Below are 18,599 nucleotides of genomic sequence, written 5' to 3'. Positions count from 1 at the left end.
TTTAATACATTTTCAGTGTCTTGGACCAGACCTACTGTGAACAGCAGCAGAGTGTTCATATCCAAATCTAAATGAAACTTACACTTCTGAATCCAGTGAATGTTGTTGCAAGCTGCAACACCTATATATCTGCTCCCCAGTATTTAAATTAGGGAAATCTTATACAAATCTTGCAGAGCAGATACATGAACAAAGCTCTCCCCACAGTCTACTAATCCCTGCCAAGAGATCAATTTGTCAGTGACAGATGAAGCTGCAGACCCCCTGTGATTTACTGACTACGTGGTTCCTGACTCAGGCTGGGTAATCTCATCGTGTCTATGCACTGAATAATTCACAGCATCAAAATAGAATTCCCTGAATAATGGAACACAGGAGTATCAGAAAGTTTGCTAGTGGATCACTGCCCCAGTGCTTTAATGATAAGGTGCTTTACCTTCACAGTGGCATTTTAAACATATTGCTGAAAGTAGTCTTCAGCATTCAGTCACCTCCAGTAAAAACAAACAAACAAACAAGAAAAAAAAGGAATTCTTTATATTCCTGTGTTTCATTTTGTGCACATTGCCTCTAGTCCTGTCACTACACACCACTGAAAAAGGTCTGCTCCATTTCCTGCATATCCTCCCTTCAAAACATTATTATATATTCAAGAAATCCTTGAATGCTGAGTGGTTTCTGCACCAGGATAAACAGTCCCAGCTCTCTCAGCCTTTCTGCACATGTGAGGTGCTCCCATTCCTTAATCACCTTAGCAGCCCTTAGCTAGCATCCTAAAAAAGAATTCCTTGTAGCTGGGAAAAGATTGAGCCCCTGCCTGAGCTGAAGTTTTGCAAATGTAACCTCCCTTAACAGGCAGCTCAGTACAGAACAGGCTGGTCTCTCGTGGCTGTGAGAAATTCCTATCGGCTGAAGATTTCTAAAGGCAAAAGGAGTGAAAAATTGAGTCCCATTGAGTTCAGCTGGTAGGACTGTGCTAAACTTCAGTAACTCCATAAGCCAAACCCTTTTCTGTGCCTAATGTTTGTCTCTGATGGCAGATGTGTTCATAATACATTTTACCCTGGAGGACTTTGTGCATTTTTATGTTAATCTAGTAATGGTAACCTGATTTACATAAAGTTTACCAATGCAATTCTAAAGCTCTGCAAAACCATTCCCCAGGGTTTGGTTGTTTTGCGTTCCAGTTGCTGTTCCTTTTTTTTTTTTTTTTTTTTTTTCCTTTAAGAAGACTCAAATGCATTTTATTAGGGATGAGAACATGGGAAAGAAAGAAAGGAAACAAGTATCTCAAACTCTCTGGGAATACAGTAAATTCAGTGCTTGGAAGATTAATGCAAATAATTGCAATTAAAATACTATCTGGCTGCTGTTCTGCTACTACCGACTCACATTGTGACTCTTCAACAGAATATTGACTTACTCTTCTCAAGCTAACAAATACTGTAAATATTTATGCTAATCACTTTGGAAGTCAGTATTCAGGAATTTAATCTAAGCTTACTTTTCCTCAACAGGACAAATCTCTTCTTATGGCAAAAAACAGTTAGAAGAACATTCTGTAAGAGTTGATTAAAAAAAACCTTACAACTTATTCCAAAGAGACAAAACTACTTTATATTCTTTAATAAGCAATGACATAAACTAATAAAATCTTCAGATCATTAGGATGACTTTGTATATTTCCTCTTACTTATTACTAGGGAATCCATATAAATTTCTTCCCACTGTCAGATATTATTGGATACAATGAACTGAACTAATACAATACTTCATTAAAGAAATACAAGTATGAATATGATAGATATTCAAAATGTGTATATTCAGACTCAATCTTCAGCAAGCTCAAAACATATAACTTTTAAAATCTGTTTTTAAACCTAGAAAACACTAACATTTCAATTTTTTTATGCAATTTAAGTACAGTACAGGGAAATTTGCAGCACAGGCAGCATATCACAGAATTAATTGCAATATTTAAAAGACCGGAATTTAGGAATTTGTTTTATCTAAAAATGTAGCCTTGATCTCTTTCTCCTGTGTGAGACTTGATTTTCCTGAGTAGATGATCAGTTATTATTCATGTCCTTTCTTATTGAGCCCAAATAATGATCATGTAAAGATAATGAGGGATTGTTAATGTATTTTTGTTGGTATATTGGTTAATTTAAAAAAAATCTCAGCCAGGGTGAACAAAGCTGTGCTGGTCCAGCAGGTGGTAAAGATCAAAAATGAAATAAATCAAAGAGGATGTGCAATAGTTGCAGGCACTATTATAGAAACTCGCTTATGATGTGATAGCTGAGGGTTTAACTATCAGTTTCATTAGAACTTACTATTCCTTGGTGTAGACAGCTTTGAAGTGAAAACTCCCTTGATGTACAGACTTGGAAATAGGAGTTCTCAGCTAAAAGCAAACACCTCCTCCCCTATGACAATCCTGTGCTTTTAGTTATATTTCTTCCTTTAAAAGATGTAGTTCCAAAAAAGAAAATGTCATAGTTTGTTACTGTGCATGCTTCTAACAAGCTGGAAAAATTCTTCATTTCTTCCCCTGTTTACCATCATGAACAGAAGGCTCTTCACAGGCTACTAATTGTGGTAGGGGGCATCCCTTATTACACACAAAAAGTAGAGTTTTTTCCCACCAATCTTGCTGAGCCTTTGTATTCCTTGCATTCCTTTTATATAAATTGCACACTTAAAATTCACTACCAATTAAACCACTGCCATGGACACAATAGGACTGTGCCTCTTAGAACAAGCAAATATATTTGGTGATTCCCACATCCTGTTCCTTGGGAGGAAATATGCAACTTTTCATTTTCTACCATGCAAGTTCAAGGAACTGAATCCCAGAGTCCGGTCCTGTAGACACCACAAATTAAGAGAGACAGCACAAATTCAATTCTGTTGTGAATCATCCCCTAGAGAATCTTCTCTGTACTCAGCAATGGTAGAATGCACTTTGATCAAGCAGGTAATACAGTAATTATTTGTTCACAAAGGTATGGAAATAACTTCCACTGTCAGAAATGGGGAAGAGGAGGCATTTACAGTGCTACCATGGGTCTTGTTTTTGGGGACAAATCACACATGGGGGCATAGCATATCAGGAACACGTCAGGGGCCAGAGAAGACATCCCAGAGCATCTCTTCTGGCTTAGCACAGAAATGTTCACCCCTAGGGTGCCCCTTGAAGGAGGGAAAATAAATCCTGCTGCTCTGTGCCCTGCCACTAATAGCAGGCAGGAGGGGAGAGAGGCAGCAGAGCTCTTTGCCAGGAGCCAGCTCAAGTGCATGGCTGGGATTTGGCTGCTCAAAGACAGGAAAAAACTTATTCCTCACAGATATGAGATGTTAAAGCAGAAAAGTGCCAGGATCTCTTTGTTCTTCCTGGGATACTCAGAGCATTTTCTAAAATTACATTTCAGTCCTGTGTAATCTTAAGATTAATTAACTTCTGTGTTCGTTCATTCTTCCTCTGTGTATAATACTGGTTTATTGACATGTAAATTTGGGGGTTGGGCGGGGGGGAATCCTCAGAAGTTCAATATCTTTTGCAGCAGAGCAGGAAAAGTAAAGGCGAGGTCATGCAGAAATTCAAAGCAAGGGAGTCACAAACTAATATATTTTCTATACACGTTCCCAGAACTCTGCTTAAATGACTGCTGCACATATAAGAAAAGCAAACCCAAATGAATGTCAGCTAGATATTGCCTTTTCCTTCACCTCATCTTGGCAAACACAGGGAGATAATTTCTAATGAAACTTGCCCTTTCTCAATTGAAAAATTAATCTGCAAGCACAATTAAGATATCTTTTCCCGTATCCCTCCCCCACAGAAAATGTTAGTAATTTTGGTTCTAATACAAAAGGCTCAGTTTAAGCTCAAAACATTCTTCCTTTCCATGTATGTGCATTTACACTTCTCCATCAATGCCTCTACTTAGATTTTTGATGTGTTACAATAGTTAACTTTAACGTATAGAAACTTTTTTAACTGTTCATTCTTCTATGCTGCAGTTTCCATTGCTCAACATAGATTTATTTTTCTTTAAATTTATTAGAGTATTTCCAACTTATTGTTTTCTACCAGCTAATTTCTATCATCTGTGAGGAAGAAATCAAGAAACAATCAAAGAACACTAAAAATACCACCAACACCAGTGGAAACTATAAATCATGTTTTTGTTTGATTTATCTGGTCACCTTATTTTGTGACTACATGTAATTAAGTGCCATACATGTATACTGAGGTTTTATTTAAGCACAAAATTCATGTGTCAAAGATGGGTAAACTTGTAATGTTTAAACAACTTTTATCAGATCAAGGCTAGTGGCCTTTTTGTTTCCTGTTTCCTATATTAGTTTTCTTAACTTAGGATATTTCTACCAGCAACCAAAGAGGTTTTGCTACAATTACTTAAAAAAATGACAACAACAACAAAATACTCCAAACCAACCCGAAAACAACAACAACAACAACAACAAAGAAACCATAAATATAGTTACCATGTGGTGGAGAATACTCAGAATGGATTGAAATATCTTCAAGCATTTCTGCACTTCACATTTTGAACAGGAACAGAAAACAAACATATTCCACCCTGGAATACTAAAGTGTAGCAAATCTGCAGCCAGCAGAGTGCTGTGACCTGCACACTGGCAAATGTCCAACCCCACTGCCTTTGCAAACTTCATGAGCCATCAGTGTCACCCAAAATTTCACTGCAAACAGTGCTCAGACACAGATCATGATCCATGTTCCAAGCAGATGCTAAGGTGGCCCCATGCCCTTCAAGTCTCATGGAAAGGAAAGGCCTGTATGTTCTTGTAGAGTTGAGAATATCAGAGTACACTATCTAAACACACAAAGCCTAGAGGAGATGAGTTATTTGACTACAAGGGACAAAGTAATAATGAAATACTTTTTTCTGGGCATACCAAACTATTTCATTTAAAAAAACCTAAAAGTTAAAAAAAAAAAATAAAGCCAAAAATGTGCTTTTACACAAACTTGTATTAGAAAATTGTCTGCTGGCAAAGATGCCCACAGACGGCAAAATTGTTGGCACCTTTGTCAACTCCAGTCCTTACAGTGTCTTTCAGCCACAACCTCCTTGACTTAAATGTAAGTGCTGCTGACCTTCAAGATTATGTAAAACCATATTCTTTACCTTCTCTGCATGCCAGGATATGTCCAGTGTTAGAGGATATTGTTTTTTCACTGCTTAATCAGAGAACTAACTCTCCAAAATAGTACAGAGCTCTATTTATTTGCAATTACGTAGCTGGGGAAAGGGGATGTGGAAATACATCCTTTGAGAGCTACAGAGGGATAAAAGTAGGGAAGTATTGAACAACCATATGTGTCACAGAAAATTAACACCCTCCACTAATCCAAGGCCCTAGCTATATCCTAGATGTGCTTCTATCTTACTCCTAGCAGATAATTTCCAACTGATCATACTTGTCATCTTGTACACTTGTATTGGCAGCAATCCCCTTAATGCACAGTTAACCACAGATGGCAGGACTCCAGCTTCAGATGCAAGATCTTGAGATATAACATATAAATAAACCTTGAAGTACCCTAAAGCAGAGCTGTGAAAACTTGTTAGTGGTACTTTATGTATTTAGCTTGAAAGGCAGTGCCATTCTAAATAAGGATGCAGGGAAGGACAACATGATTGTACATTGAAGCAACAAGTCTTTCTGCACATGATTTAACTCTGTGTTTAATCTCAACTTTCTCATCATCCATCAGTAAAAATATTAAGATTCATATATATAAAAATAAAGTTTTCAGATAAACTACTTGCAGATTTTCTTTTTAAGAATATTTCTTATCAAAATAATCACTCAATGAGTCCAAAAGCAATAGAAAAATAAAATAAAAATCGGACTACATTATCTAAATATGCAAAACCTAGATGAGATTAGCTATTTAACAGCAAAGGGAAAAGCAATAGGGAAATGTTTTCTTCTGGGAAGATCAAACCCTTCCATCTAAATAAAAGAACCAAAATATCATTATTTTACATGAAATTGAATTAGGCTCCTCCATAGGGCTCCCTTTAGAACTCTGAAGATAAGATTTCCATCTGCTCCTACTGTTATGTTACTTAGAAATCTGCATTTCATTTTTCATTGGAAAACAACATCACAAATTAGAATAAAATGTGCTTATGTTAAGGATTTTGTATTTATGAATCTCAGTATTGAAAAGAATCAACCAGCTCACTGCTTATGAGGCACATTAGTTACGAGCAGAGAAAGAGCAATGGAAAATGAACTCAGTTTGCAAACCATTACAGGAAATGTTTGACACTGATTCAAACTAAAGGGAAAGAAGCAATTCCACAGGCAGGGAAACAAGGACCAGCCAAGTCATGGCAGTACAGTGAAGTCCCAGCAGAGTATGCAAGGGCAAACATCGCTCTCATTTTTAAAAGCAGAGAAAGGAACACCCTGGGAACCACTGACCTGTCACAGCCTCACCTGTGAGGGTACTGAGGCCCTGCCACAGGTGCCCAGAGCAGCTGTGGCTGCCCCATCCCTGGAAATGTCCAAGGCCAGGCTGGACTCTGGGGCTCAGGGCAGCCTGGGACAGTGGGAGTGTCCCTGCTCATGGCACGGGGTTAGAACAGGTTAGTCTTTAAGGTCACTTCCATCTCAAGCCTGTCCATGATTCTATGATTATGTATTACCACCCTTCATCAATTAAAAAAAATGTGTCAGAACAAACAAATTTAAATTAAACTGCAAACAACAAGTTGTGTGAGTATATAGAAGTGAAAGTTCTATACAACACAAATTCAACTAATCACTCAAAGTGTTCTCAGTCTCCCTTTTACTCTCTCAACCAGTACCAGCTTGGTGTCAAGCAGAGGTTTAGCTCCTGGGAGATTTACTTACTTACAATTTGCTTACAATTAAGAGGGAAGAAATTAAAGTTTATTTTTGTTTTGTTGTTTGTTTTCTGGGTTTTTTAAGAGGGTTGAGCATTAACGTCAGCAAATCTGAGAGCTGCTAGAAATTGATACCCCAGTATAGAGGCTTACCGAAGAACTACCAGGAGTTGTCAAGCACATACCCAGGTTACAAGAACACTACCTCAGCTGCAGAAAAATATGTGAGGTTGTACTCCAAACAGTTTTCCAAGCTGGATATACATGGCCTTGCATGTTCAACAATAAATGGCAGTAATGTGTAAAAATTCAGCATAAATAGGGAATTTGGTCAGAAGACCTTGCTTTCTGAATTGGAAAACTCAAGGTGTTCAATTAGTATCATGAATAAAATGCTGAATTTATACCTTTTTAAAATATTTTCTTAAAATACGAGAGGCAATTACTTCAGTCTCATTGTCATGAGCCTTTCCACATTCTCATTCAGTAAAGAGTATCTTAAACATGGTCTACCCTACAGGCAGTCATTATCTTATGACTGTCTCTTTTGCACTTGTTAATTCTGGTGGATTGAGAATGTACCAGTTACACTGCTGTTAATTTATTCTTCCTGTTTGGCTGGATCATAGATCAGCATCATTGGTGCCCTGCCAGGCAGCAGAAAAGCAACAATATCTGGCAACTAAAGAGATTTAAAATAATTGCTGGCAATATACCAGCTCCAAAATGACTGAAGGTCTGGCTCCTGTTCAGTTGTCAAATGAAATGTTATCTTAATTATAGGGTCTAGGCTTTTCTCTGAGCATAGTAGGATAGGGTTTTTTCTCCTTTTTCTCTACAGTTACTGAATCCCAACTGTTACAGGATTACCTTTTCATATCTTAATACTCCAGTCAACACACTCATAGAGAATCTGCCACTTGAGAAAAAGATATACAGAAAGGATAATTTCTACAGGTAAACAATATAACGAGTTCCAACTCTGCAAGTAATACAGAGAATGCTTCCACAAACTGAGAATATTGGTGTTCTCTCCTTTCTGTGCATCATTTCAGTTTATATAATTGCCACATTTGTCAATTAAATTTAGACCATTAAAAAAAATTAAAAATTGTACATTGTAGTGTTTCATGAATAAAATAGGACATTGGACTGGTCCAGGTATTTCATTCCAATTTCTCCCATCACCAATCTTGCATTACTGCCACCTTCCTGGTGTCTACAGACACACTTAAGATTCCCACCATGTGCACATCAGAATCAGAGAAGATGGAAGGGAGGAATTTTTCAAGTGGGAAGGATTTTGATCACAGACCTTCTGTGCTGACTTTCACATACTTTTGTACAGCTTAAACTGTAAAGAATTAGTAAAGGAAACGTATGTGATTCAGCTTTGCTTCCTCTATGAAAAATCTGACTTCCCATTACCAGGACTAGCAGAGCTGTGAGGTTTCAGATACTTCTAGTCTTTCTCTTTAGACAGTCTGAACATTTGGCATATCCCTCAGGCTTGAACATACCCTACAGAAGTAATTCAAAACCATTATTACCAGGGTAAAAACATTGCTACCTGCAAATTATTTCAGTCTAACTTGTGTTAACATCATAAAAACACTTATATAATTAAGCTCTTCTGTGTTTCATAATGCAATATTGTTTGTGATAGAATGAGAGAATTTGGGAAAGATGGGTTAAAATCAGCAAATCAGACTTCTCAATACAGAAGGGTTAAAGGGAGTCCCAGTCACAACAGGTTAGTCAAAATCATTAATGAAAGTAGTTATAAATAATACATTGTGTTATTTTAGTCCATAAATCATGGATTCTCACCAGAACTACAAATCCCAAAGTATTGCCAAACCAACTTTGTGTAGATTAAGACCCAAACAACTTTAGTTTCCACTAAAAAATGGAAAAAATACAAGAAAAAAGGATTCTCTGAGACCAAATAGATCCTCTGTAATTGTACTATTGAATCAACTGCATAATACAACAAAAGAGATTTGAAGATGAACTGTAAAGTCTGCTTTAGAAATATCACCTTGATGTAAAGATTTCAGGTGATACAGAACTTTGGTAAATTTTTCGCATAGTTGCTGTAAAAATCTCATCCCTATTTCCTACTTGAATTTGTCCAGACATGGATATTTTTATTGCTTATATCTGCTAGATCAAATCAGACATAAAAAAGAAAAGATTCTTAATTTGAGAAATTTAGGAATAGCTGATAGATGATGATGATATTATGTCAGCTTGGCTTTCTTTTTGAGCAGAACACATAGTGTGGAACTGCAAAAAAAAAATATCCTCCCTTTGGAATGACAATTAATTTGATCAGCACGAGACAAATTGTCGGTGATTTCCTATATGCTATACAGCAACACAAATTGTTTAAGTGATAATGAATCACCTATTCAATCTAAACCTTTATCCAACAGAAAATCTGAGTAATAACATTTCCACCAATACCCACTTTGCACATTTTGGCAATCCACATCTCTTGAGGATCCACTTCTTGCTAGCAGACTTTGTGAAATTATAGTTTCTTGGCTCTGTACCCATGAAAGGCTCCTGCTATTCAGGGTTACAGCAAATACATCTGTGATAAACATCAAGTTCAGTCTGGGGCACTTCGCAAAAACTGAAACACAAGCCACAGAAAAAGAAAATTAACAATGAGGAAAAGAAGAAGTAGTAATAAAATGAGTTCCTTGTACAGTGTTTGTCCTCCCATGTACTTCTTCTAAATTCCATTTCTCTTGGCCTTCCCACATCTCAGAAAAGCATACCTAAGGCTTGATTTTTATAGAAATTGTTGTGTTTGGATTAAAATAGCTACAACTCCAATGGAGGATGACTGCTCTCTCATCTTAAAGCCACTGACATACTATTGTTCATATATACATGTATAATGGTTATACTCCATTAAGCTCTGTAAAGTCATGTCATACAACACCAACTGATTTCTATGGCATTTTCTATCACCAAATGATCATCTATTGTGTGTTGCACTGCCTTCTTGCAAAAGGCTACATTTTTAGTATGTCCAAAGGCAATAAGAAAGCAAATTACATTACCTGAGGGACAGTAGGCTCTGTGCTCCACTGCCAAAATTGTAAGCAGTCATGCACACTTATGAAATACATTTTTCTTGTTTCTCCCTTCTTGGGGGTAAAAATAAATTAACAAAAATTGCCAGCTCCTGCAGCCTGCAAAAATTCATTTTTTAAACTTCAATTCATGTTATCTTTTCAGTTCTTGGAATAAGGATCCCCTCTCACGCAGGGTAAGCACTGTCCAAGTACATCACATCGCACAGTAGCACGTAACACCAAGAAATGAAAAGCAAATGTTATGTCACACCCCTACAAAAGATGTAAGATTGTTTCTGGTGGTAAATCCAGATAAGGAATTTAACAGCCTAATTCATGAACACAGAGAAATGCTTAATAGCTTTAGCACCTGAAAATCCCTTAAGAGTAAAATCCCTCTAAGAAAATAGTCTTCACTGTGTTACATGACAAGCCCTATGCAGTGGCATTTATTTGCAGGCCTCCTCCTGCCTCTCCACATCTGCCCCAGCTCTTGTGAAAGCATTAGACCTGGTAAATAAGTAATGTCACCCTGAGGGACACAGCATCCTCAGGGCCCTGCACAGGTTCAGCAGCAGCCAGGTGTGTGCAGCTGGCCTGGGGAATCCATCCTCACCACAGGCATTCCTTGTCTCGAGGCAGAACACTGCAGAGCAGGTTACTGTCCAACCCTTTAATCTTTACTAGTACAAATCTCACATTGAACACAGAGAAATGGAAGAAAAAACCACACACATGCTAGAAGCCTTTGTTATTTTATCAAGCTTTTACAAGGTTCCCTCTCTGAAGCACCCACTCTACTGTGCTTCCTTCCTCTTCTTCTTATGCAGTTTTTTTCATAACCTAATACATGAGAAAAGGACCACTAAACTTCACAAAAGGAACTGTTTCAATCTTTGTCTTAACATCCTACTCTCACAGCTTATTAGTCATTAAAAAATACTAGATTATTCTCACCACAGTGCAGAATTTTACTATGTGGAAATAACGCTGCTGGGTCCTGCACTTTATTTGGACTGAAACAACTTTGAGACAACTGCACTACAGCCCATTAAAGTTCACCCTCTGCCAAAGAATCAGGCTTCATTCTTAGGCTCCAGACTCAAATCAGAATTTGCATTTTCTTTGCTTAATGCTAAAATCAATGAAATAATCTGTCTCCAGAATGAGATTTGTTGAAATGGAAAATAAGAGTCTTTCTATTGAAACTCTTTTACGTGTTAACTCTAATAAACTAAAAGGATATAAAATCTAAATTACACCAGTAGGACTTGGGCAGACTATGGTTAAACTATAGCAAAATAAAATCTAAAAACCTGAAAATTAAAGGACTGAGGAAACACTGTTAAGTACTTGTCTGCAGTAAAATGTGGCCAGAATTCATTCATAGGTTATGTACCTATTCTGAACTCCACAGAGGAAAATCTGATACATATGAGGTCAATAAAGGACTTCACTCAGGTAAAAATTAATTTTGCAGATCAGAAATGGCAAGGAGAAAGAATGACTTGCTGGAGAAAACATTATACATTCTTTTAGATGAAGAAGAAATTAATCATTTGGGACATTTTGTTTAAAAAAATGTACGTTTTATCCTCAGCTTCAGTTGGAATGCATTGTGTGTCCTCCCTTCATACTTGGAAGGAACCCCAATTGCTTTGAAGTTCATCAGCCTAATGAGGAAGTCCATATAGCTCAGGCAAGTGCTGCATACTTAGCAGCTCTTAAAAAGGAGAACCATTTATAAACTTAAAGGGATAGTTATTCAGACACAAATATAAATTCACTTACTAGCCCTGCTGCTGACATGACTCATTGGACTCTGAGTACTAGATTTGGATATAACATGGGAAGACATTACTGAAGTTTTTTGTTTTAATTCACTGCAGCAGAGAACATGATCTATCTACAGCAAAAACAAAGACACAGCTTTCATCAAAGTTTTGCAATCTTGGCATCAGATGTGTTCAATTACTGCACCATCTGAATGCTTTAAGGGTTTCAACACCATTCTAGCAGTCTGAATAAAGGACTGCACTTTAAATGATCTTCCAATGGTTTAATAACAAATAAGAAATATTTACTGTATTTTATTTCTAGCCTTATACAGGATTTAATCTTCTTTTTGATGCCATAAGCTTGGACAAAGCCTCATGCCTGAAAAAATAGTAAAAGTGGCATTTTCTATCACACTGTATTTAATATCTACATCTGGGGAGATTTAGCTATTAAATGCAGTTTAATAGAAACCTGTAATCCAGGTACTCCCTTATAATCTAAATTTCAGCTTCCATTCACATATTACAAGAAACATTTATACCACTAGTAAAGTCATGAATTTGGATCACATGAAGTGAAGGAGAAATATAATGTCTGAAAGCTGCACACTTCCTGAAATACTTTTGTTGCCTGCATATTCACACATTTTCATTGCTTGGTTTTTCTGTGTTCCTACTTGCACTCTAGATAAATTTCTTAAGAGAAAAAGAATTTGGAAGGAACAGATCTCTCAGAGACAAGGGCAACAATTAAGCTGGAAATGCCTGTTTTTTTCTTCAGCATAAACTGATGCTTAATCATGCAAGTGATGTTGCTGCCATACCATTTCATTATCTGTGTGCCAACACAGAGGATTTCTGTTCCTTTTTGGATGGAGGTACCCAAGTCAATCTAGGCTGTGCCAGCATGGAAAAATCTGAAGTTGCCCAGTAATTGTGAATGCAAATAAAAATAAAATAAAATCAGAAATGGAGTATTTATAGATGTGCATGCTTCCTCAATACCCATTATTATCTGGAAATAAAGACTAGCAGAGCTATCCCAAAATGCATTTACAGGGTGCAATTTCTTTCTGGTAACTTCAGAGGCTGTTGTCTTTCTGTTTCCAACAGTGCACATAAAACTTAACTCTGAAGTTTGCAGACCATGAAAAAGGAAGAAAAAATAAGGTACTCCAGAGTAAATCCAGAGTATAAAAGAGCAAAGAAGGGTATGTGATAAAATGTCACCCCAACTGCAAAATAAGATTATCAATAAGAATTAAAAATAAGTATTAAATATTTTCAAAATTACTTCACCTTCACTCCTTTGATATAGAATGACTGCTTTCAATATTACAATACGAAGCTTCTAATACAGAATTATATACTTCACAAATGAATGATGGGTGAATACTAACTGCCTTGTATTTTTCTATGTATTCAAACTGCTTTCTTATTTTTATGTGTAAGCATAGGTGCTTGCAATGATACTAAAGATATTAATGGATTTTTCAAGCTCCAAAGTAAACTTTAGGAGCTTTTAACAAATCTGTAGAACTTTTAAATTTGCCTTGTCCTCAATTTGCATGTTAAACATGTAATGAAGTTACAGCATTCCACAGATGCCACTATGTGAAACAACCAGAGGAAATAAAAGGGGAGGAGAAAACAAGGAAATTTCATTTTACATACACGGATAAATAGATGGCAAACATGGCCATGAAAGCACATTAGCAGAGAGCAAAAGCACAGGGAATTAAAAGTAAAGAACACCATCTGGGAATCCTGGATGGTGTGATGGTTCCCTCCCCTTAGTCCAGCTGGCAAGGGGCTGGGACACAGCAGCTAACATTGCTAATGGATCTGGGAAGCTCAGCCAGCTCTGGGCTGCCCAGAGATCTCAGGGTCTGGCTGCAGCAGGAATGAGGGCACTGGCACTTTATGTGGCCAAAATGCAGTTCCTGTGATTCAGGATCACTCTCCTATCACTTCCATCAGCATCAGATCAAGCCCTGAAGTTAACTGGCTCAACACCACCCATCATTTTGAATTAACTTCTCTTTGGATTGGTCACTTCTTTTAAGGACTAAATTGATAAAGGAGTAGATTGAAGGAAAAAATGAATGATTTTTCATATTTGCAACTGCAAAGGAAAAGTCTCTAAGCTCTTCTCTGTGCCCATTATGTTCAGAGTAGTCATATGGAAATTAAAGTACAGCAAGGAGAATGTATATTGGATTTTGCCACATTTTCTAATTAGGGCAGTGAACATTGATAGAAGTCACTAGGGACACTGTGATACCCATCATTGTATGTTTTCAATAACACATTGGAGAACTTTAGAGAGAAAGCTTTATACAGTCCATTCTGATTCAGGAAAAGATGATGGAATGGTTGGAATAGCATCACTCCTGACTCAGATTCTCATGCCTGTGACCTCCTGGGGTAAAAACAAATGGTGGATATTTAGTGATCTGACTACATTTTCCATATCTAACACACAAAAATACCACCCCTTTATGGCTGTGAGTTTCAGCAATTTTGCTTGAAGTTACAATGCAGCTATCTTAATTCTTCAGTAATATTTTTCTGTTCTGCTTCCTAATTATCTCTTAGAATAATTATCATGTCATGGCTTGCAGTCTTTCCTCAGTTGTAATTTGTCTGAGAAAAAGACAGCAAGTTCAAATTTTGCAAGAATCTGAGGACTAGGATGACCCTTCCAGAGAAAATGGCATCACAGGATGGTGTTTTATCTGAAGTGATTCTTAAACTTTCCAAGTGGCCACAGTTAAACTTTTAGCCTTCCAGACATGATAACAGACTCCAGAGAGTCCATGGCTGCCTGAGTATTTTGCCAAGGCAGGATGGTGCTGTTGCTGACAGCTGCCAGGGCTGAAGTAGGTGCTGCTGTGCGCATGGAAACCTACTTTCTGTATTTATTTTCCTCTTCTGTCCTTGCACCCAGGAAGTGAGACATGACCACACACCTGGGATTAAATAGATGGAGCAGTACCTTTGTGGCCTTTGCACCCAACCTGTACTGACCGAGACAAAACCAGCTCACAAACAAGAGGAAATTTTTCTCTCCTGTGTAGCACATCACATTTCACAGCAGACAGGTGTTAGCCAAGAGTTGTTTCTCACACTGAAATATACACTGTAGAAATTGTACTGTTGTGCCCATCACATTTTATAGTGTTCAGCTACAGCCCAATAAAATGTATATGCAATCTGAATATGCCAGAGAATTCCTCCTGAGAAATAAGTAATTTCATTAACTATTCCTGAAATAGAATGTGCAGTTATAACTGAACCAGCAGCTTTTTCCAGAGAGAAATCAAGAACCATTGCCAAATGATATGTCAATTGATATGATCAGGAACTATATATCCAATGATAATAGCATACAGTTGTAACCATTTAAAAGTTATCTGGTGCCAAATGCTATTAAAATTCTTTTTAAAACCTCACTTTAATATAGATGTTAATATACAAGATATGTTGGCATCCTTTAACAAACTTTCAATTTGAGGTTGTCAAGAGTGTCAAGGATCAAACAGAGGTTAGTGCAAATTCCAGGCTGTCAAGAAATACCTGACAGAGAATAAAGAGCAAAATTCTGCAATTCATTTTAATTTGACACTGATGGTTTTTACCTCGGAAAGAACAAAAGTGTGCAAGATTTGCTCTGGGAGATTCAACCGTAAGGTATTTAAGATTTAAAGCTAGATATAGAAAATGCAGAAGGTATTCAGGTATTGTGAGATATTTACAGACTGTTATAAATGCATGAATTATGACCAAAATAAAACAAAAATAAGTGGATTGTGGGAGGGGGAAAAGAAGCCAAATGGAAAGTTTTTAAAGTAGGATGTGCTGAGATAAGGGAAAGTACTTAAATTTTCAAGGGGATGTAATGCTCTTTTTGAGCTTCAGAATGCACAATTCCAATGCACATTTTATGATGCCATTGAATTTACTTTAAAGAACAATCTAGCAATGATAATTCTACAGAAAGACATGGAGAACTCTTGCCATCTGAAGAATAATCTTATTTTGGCTTTACAGGGAATAAACAAATAGAGGAGTTTTTTGATTAAAATTAACTAGCCAATGCCCCTTCATTTCCCTCGGTTTGTTTTGATTCTTTTCATGCAATCTCAAATCAAAAATCTGACTGTGTAGGGCCAGAAATATCTTTATTTTCATATTTGATGGTCATTTCTTTCCTCAAAGTCATGAAGTTGTTTCCATTATTTTGCTATCCAGAGAATGTACAAGGACTCAAAGTCATTCTAAGCACTGAATAAATAATCTGCTGAAAACTATTTAACATGCTTCTTTTTCATCTTTCTTTTTCATGTAAATCTCCCTTGTTAATTATACTACAGAATATAATCCCTTTGTTTCAGTACTCCACCAAAAGAAAACCGAAGTTTGCCATTCTCCAAGAAAAAAGTCATAGTCTTAGTCTCATTTTATGACTCACACTGTGAATTGGAGTGGGTATTAAATCTGTTCCTGTAATATAAAAAAATTCAAATGCTTATGACAGTTTAGTTGTCTGTATCACACTAGAATTTCTTTTAGTTGTCTGGTGCTGACTGACCATGCTACTTTACCATAAGGAGTTTAGTTATTCCCTTCACATTTGAAAATGCTGATAGCTAGAATGAAGTTATGTCCTTTGGTTTTAAGCTTTGATTAAGAAAAAATTTCCCATCCCTACACTTAGAGAGAAAAGCTTGAAAGACACCAAGCACCCAAATTCAAGGATAAATTTCTACCCATGTAATGTTTTTAATTTCATTAATTTCTTGGGATTTTTATACCTGATCCCTTCTGAATGCCTCAATTTGACATGGCAAAACAAAAATCTGCTTTGCATTTACCATCAGGAGCACTGTCCTCCATAGAGACTCTGCTCTTCTTCTTGCAGTGCCTCAACAGGGCAGCTTGGTTTTAGCATGTGCATATTTGCCTTTAGATAAATCATGGAGCTGCCTAAAGAGGGCTTTTCTCTCTCTGAAATGCAGCAAGAGGCCAGTGTGTGCCCCTGGACAGGTGCCCGTGGCAGACACCTGGGAGGTGGCTCTCAGAGCTGCATCCATCAGCCAGGAGCAGCTTTGTCTGGGATCAATAGCAATCCTGGTAATTAGCAATCCAGGTAATCAGTACCTAACCTGGATCTGTCACACCCTCTGCCTCTGTCATTGAGTGGACTCTCTGCCCTGCATGCAGAGTGACATTTCCATGAGGATAAGCCACTGCAAACAAAGCCCCTGGAACTCCAAACTTGAAAAGCAAAGCTAAGCTGTACATGCCTTTTGGGGACTGTTCCACAGCTTTAGAGTTAAAACAAAAACACCTTAGAAATACACAAGATAAGGTCTGAATTTGGAAGAGAAAAATGCCTTAGAAACTCTTCTTTGATTTTTACATCACCACTTGGTGAATTACTGGAGAAAAATCAGTAGAGCTCAAAGTCTTATTTATTTTCCACAGAAATTATTTACTAAGTTTAGTGCTGTCCATAATTTTGCACTTGAAGTCTAAATGCTCCAAGTTTAAAAATTTTCTCTTCCTTTGCTTGGAAATGTTAATCCTGCACTCATAACTTTCAGTATTTACTCATTACCAGTGCCACTGAGCCTAATTGATACCTTATGAACAAACAGTGCTTGCAAATGAACATAGTTACAATGGTACCTACTTTACCTTCAGTAAATAAATCATGTTTATAACTCTCAGCTACATAATACCCCATAAGCAACAATCCCCATGTGCCTTCCCTACTGGGGAAGCTGATTAATCCTATTTCAAAACAAAGTCACCTAGGGAAGATGGAGCTAACCCCAGAGAAGGCACGTTCTAAGTGCATGCAATTGGATCTTTGTCAAACCATTTCGTCCTTTCACTGTGTTAGCTCAGAAAAGTTAAGCAGGCAATCCCATCATCTCATATCTATCAGCCCACTGAACTCAAATGTCTTCCCTTTATTCTGCTTATAAATAGTAAGAGCTTTATAGAGTAGAGATTTTCATTTTTTAAGCTTAAAACTGATTCTAGATTTCTTTCTTTAAGACAGCACAGTCAGCTCAAGATGTCATTGGCACCAAGCCACTCAGAGATATTCAAACCTCCTATGGCTGCTTTGGCACATGTACAGTACACAGTGTTTTTGTTCAATAAGTTCCTAGCACAAAAATGTAAAACTTAGGTGCTTCCGAGTATTACAATTTGCAAAAAGGTTCTAAGCAGCTAATTCAAATAACTTCAGGATTAGAAAATTTATCTCTTCCAATGTTGAAGTGGTGAAATGAGCAATAGCTCATAAAGTAAAAGTAGTGTTGGAAGCCATTCATTCCCCTGTGACCTTGTATTGGCATTGAACTTCAGCTGGCACTGAAGTGCAGAAGAGAACCAACAGTGCTTACTGATGAAAAGCATAATGAATGCAACCTGCTTTCTGGAATCTTTTGTACCTTGTGCAAATGTTCTGATTTTCTGAGATCTCATTAGTTCTGTTGCTTCTCTGTAAGTGCAAAGAGACTAATTTTTTATAATTTGAGCAGCTTTTTGTATTGCCTATATAGCATGCTTAAAGTTTGAAAAATTATCATGATCCTGATATAAATTCCACAGCCATTAAGATGATAATATCCAAAAGACTAATTTAAAACTACAGAACTCATTTTGACCTGCAACATTGTGAAAACTTATTAAAATAGATAAAAAATCATGCCTTGAAAACTTCATCTGTTTTGTAGCCTATTGTAGCTGAAATAGATTTATACTAAAAAAATTAATGCATTCAAACTAAAATTTAA

At 37.0% G+C, this 18,599-nt stretch overlaps 1 long non-coding RNA gene across 12 annotated transcripts in view; it reads right to left on the bottom strand.

Annotated features, from left to right (window-relative positions):
- Positions 1–18,599, bottom strand: part of LOC115495195 (uncharacterized) — a 235,415-nt gene that overhangs the window by 90,044 nt on the left and 126,772 nt on the right. For 9 of the 12 annotated variants that reach the window (XR_012056010.1, XR_012056012.1, XR_012056006.1 and 6 more), the window contains one exon: positions 9,388–9,555. The exons of the other annotated variants lie outside the window; for them this stretch is intronic. This is a non-coding gene — a long non-coding RNA (uncharacterized lncRNA). The remainder of the gene's footprint in view (positions 1–9,387; positions 9,556–18,599) is intronic. 12 annotated transcript variants of the gene reach the window in all.

This window comes from Taeniopygia guttata, chromosome 4A, assembly GCF_048771995.1.
Source record: "Taeniopygia guttata chromosome 4A, bTaeGut7.mat, whole genome shotgun sequence".
NCBI lineage: Eukaryota > Metazoa > Chordata > Aves > Passeriformes > Estrildidae > Taeniopygia > Taeniopygia guttata.
Note: the sequence above shows the minus strand (reverse complement) of the source record. Positions and strands in the feature narration are given on the sequence as shown.